At 26.8% G+C, this 4,112-nt stretch overlaps 1 long non-coding RNA gene across 1 annotated transcript; it reads left to right on the top strand.

Annotated features, from left to right (window-relative positions):
* The first annotated feature begins 593 nt into the window (after positions 1-593).
* On the top strand, positions 594-1,226 carry LOC122499918. The gene is made up of 2 exons (XR_006301403.1): positions 594-784; positions 942-1,226. It is a non-coding gene; the product is annotated as an uncharacterized LOC122499918 (long non-coding RNA).
* The last annotated feature ends 2,886 nt before the right edge of the window (positions 1,227-4,112 follow it).

The following is a 4,112-nucleotide window of genomic DNA, read 5'->3' as shown; positions in this document are numbered from 1 at the left end:
TTATTATTCATTATTCATAAGTTTTACTTTTTTTTCACATTCTTACTTACAATTAACAACTTAACATATCGGAAAATCTTAACATCTATACAGTTTCGAACCCTACCTAACTTATATCTAACGCAACCTAAAATCGCACGCATTTATACTAAGCCTCTCGGCTACGCAATCGCTATGGAGAAAATTTCATGTTACCCGCATATATGTATCTCTTTTCGATAAAGTGAATCATAAATTATATTTATTTAGATAAGTTACTGAATTAAAATATAAACATTTATTATTATAATAATAATAATAATAATAATAATAATAATAATAATAATAAACAGTATTATTAATTTAAAATTACTTATTTTAATTATTAAATTATTAGATTATAATGTTAATGATTTTATTTGTTTATATATTTTTTATTAATTAATTAGTAATTCATTAAAAATTAATTAACTAATTATTAAGTGATTATACATGAATTGCATACTTTGGAAATTGATAAATAATTAAAATGCATATAGCAATTAATGATCGCACCCACGAAGTAGTATAAGGAGACTTAACGCCCATGTAAAGTTCAAAAAAACATGGCCCCAAAACAAGGCGAAGCCTATCTCAAGTTTTCCGGTGTTCGACTGTTCCGCGCGACCTCCTCGGGAAAATTTACAACTAAATAGTGACGTCTGCTTTTAAAGCACTGTGAAGTGTTTACATTTGAATGACATAAATAATAATTTAAATAATTACTTATTATTTAATTATGGGAGCAAAATAAGACTATTTGACAGTACGTATGAAAGCTTACTTTCTTTACAAATAATATTCAGCATTATTTTTTAAAGAGATCATGTTTTTTTGACTGTATTTACGTTTATTGTTTTAGGTTATATTTATGTAATTGATTTTCACAGACACGGAAATACATAAATAATTTTTGTTTTTAGATATTATTAATTATTAAAAAGAAAAACAAAGAATCATGGAATATTCGATGGAAAAACTTACATTTGAAGAGTGTAAGATCAAATTTAATAAATCACAATTACCTTCTGATAAGTGGTATCATATGACAAGAAACAAAGAATTTATTTCGTTTATAAAATTGGAATAAATAAAGTCAATCTTTGACATTTCTAACGGGCGCTCTTTAATTTGAAATTGGTAGCAGGCGAACCACATATACCACTTAGTTGTAAATTTTCCCGAGGAGGTCGCGCTGAACAGTCGGACACCGGAAAACTTGAGATAGGCTTCGCTTTGTTTTGGAGCCATGTTTTTCAGCCCGTCAAGTCTCCTTATACTACTTCGTGATCGCACCACTGATATAAACAAAATTGTCCAAAGAACTGAACCGTGCTTCACGTGCTTCTTGTAACCTAGAAATGTTGGATCACTTTGACGTCAGGTTACGGTCGCTGCGCATGACAGTAGTGACGTGATCACACACATAGGTGTGTAACAGTAGTGGTACGGATTACTACTTTTACGAGTAAAAAGTTTGTTCTGCAATAGTAAAAGTTGCTTCTTGCAGAAGCAATCTTTATTTTCCGCAGTATTAATTATTAGAATTTCTACAAGTAATATTTACAACATATCGAATGTAAAAAGTAATACAAAATTTAATAAAATTTACAATGACGATGTAAAAATTAAAATTCTTAAAGCAATTTTTAAACGTGACTACTGTAATAATTACTATTAGTAATTTTTACTACCAAAAATAGTAATTTTTACTTCATGCGAAGTACATTTTACTATGAATAGTAATTTTTAATATAAAAGTAGAATTATTACTATTCCATAGGAACTTTTACTAGAAACTCAGCACCATTTTTCTCCGTGTGAAGTCACTTTTTAAAAATTCAAAATAGCGGAAAAAATTTTCAAATTTGATCCGATTCCCTTAAAACGTATTACTCGGAAGCTTATGGGGCCACAGATTACAAATATGAAATCACTTTTTAGAAATAAAAATGCGGCGGATCCAATATGGTGGACAAATTTTTAAATTTGATTAGATATAATTAACGTGTTACTCGGGGGTTTTTTAAGGTATCTGATTCCGAATCTGAAATCACAATTTAAAAATTGAAAATAGTGGATCCCATATGACTGAAAAAATGTCCAATTTTGATACATTTCGCTTAAAGTTTGTAATAATAACAAATTGTTTAGATTATAGAACAGTATGAAGCTAGAATTTCTTAAAAGTGACTTCAAATTCGTAATCAGATACGCTAAAAACCCCCGAGTAACACTTTTTCATTAAATCTGATCAAATTTAAAAATTTGTCCACCATATTGGATTCATCATGTTCAATTTCTACAAAGTAACTTTATATTCATAATCTGCGACCCCAAAAGCCCCCGAGTAATTATATTATATTAATTCCAATATTATTATATAATAATAATTAGAGTAATTATATTTAGATTTAACAATTCTATTTCTGTGTAAGATATTTTAAAAAAATCATTATTGTCAATGTTTTACAAAAATTTAAATAACTTCTAAAAACATGATAATTATAAGCTTATAAGCTTAAGATCATTAAAAGTGTTTATGTTTTTAGAAGTTATTTAAATTTTTGTAAAACATTGACAATAATGATTTTTTTAAAAATATCTTACACAGAAATAGAATTGTTAAATCTCAATACTCAATAATCTATTCTACAAAATGGGAATTACTTGTAGACATTAACGTGTAATTTTTTCTTAGAAATTGCAGGTCGGCAAAGTTATACACAAAAATTTCAATTTTTTCATTTTTTTCATTTTTTATATTTTTTGAAGGATAGTTTTTTGTACAAAAAAATTATTTCAAACATGATATGATGTAGATTTTTCAAGAAAATTTAGTAAAAAAATATGTTTGAATTTTAAAAATTATTTTTCTGTTAACCCGTTGCCTGTTAACGACCGTTGGGTAGTAAAGTTCTTAGCGCAAAATAAATGCAATTTCTTATGTAAATTATAAAATAAATTTTTTTATATCATTATTAACACACTATTAATTGCAATGCTCCTAAATTAAGTAATAAATAAATGATTGTTTATTATTTTTAAATAATATAACAATTTAAAAACAAGTAAAATATATGAAAATTTAATTAATTTAAAAAAAATCAAAATGGCGGACATCATTTTTGAAATTCATTTGGATTTTTATGAATTTCAGTACCTAATGGTTTGTCAGGTCGCTGAATTTAAATTTGTCTTTCAAAATAAAAAATTATGAATTCAAAATGAGGGACGTAATTTTTTTAATTCATCCCGATTTTTATCAAATTTTGTACTCTATTCTATATCCTTTGCATTAGCTGATAAAACGAATCATGACACCAGAATGTGCCGCGTGGAGGCTGCAAAGGTTTTGCATTACACTTTCTGTTCTTTGTTTTTTTTTGTTTATAATATCTATTTAAAATTTAAAAATTTTGTCCGACATATTGGATCCGCCATTTTGAATTTTTTTTGACGTCATATTTATATTTAGCGACCCCAAAAACCCTTGCATACTAAGTTTCATAAAAATTCATCTACCAGATTTTGCTGAACATTTTGGGCCAATCATATGATTATTTTTCCAAACAGCGAAGGGGTTTATAAGATTGTTTCAAATTTTTTAAATTCTTTTGGTCTAAGTTTATTGCCAACCTGCATTTTCTAAGAAAAAAGTTTCGTATATTCGCATAATTCAAGTTATTTGAATCAAATAAATATATAGATAAAAAAATTATTTGAATGACTACATAAATAATTATTTGACGCAATTAAAGAGATATTGGTCTAAATTAAAATAATTAATTATGAAAAATAATTGCATATTTGATATAAATAAGGGAAATTCCACGTCAACACGGACAGAGCTCTAAACAAAAATTGCTTTGATGGATTTAAACGTTCTAGGGCTTAAAAGATTTCTACATTCATGTACTTTAAGATGCCGATGGGCGTTTTTTTGCAAATTTTCATTTCCGATGCCAATAGAGGTGTCAAAAGTCAAATGGTCCAAAAAAATTCAAAATACTTTTATGAATTAAAAGCAAAAAACGAGGTAAATTATTCTGTAACTCATTCTTTAACAGTTTTTTAACTGGAACAGATTCGAT

This window comes from Leptopilina heterotoma, unplaced genomic scaffold (genome assembly GCF_015476425.1).
Source record: "Leptopilina heterotoma isolate Lh14 unplaced genomic scaffold, ASM1547642v1 Lhet_18, whole genome shotgun sequence".
NCBI lineage: Eukaryota > Metazoa > Arthropoda > Insecta > Hymenoptera > Figitidae > Leptopilina > Leptopilina heterotoma.
The sequence above is the reverse complement of the archived record's forward strand: the minus strand, read 5'-3'. Positions and strand labels throughout refer to the sequence as shown.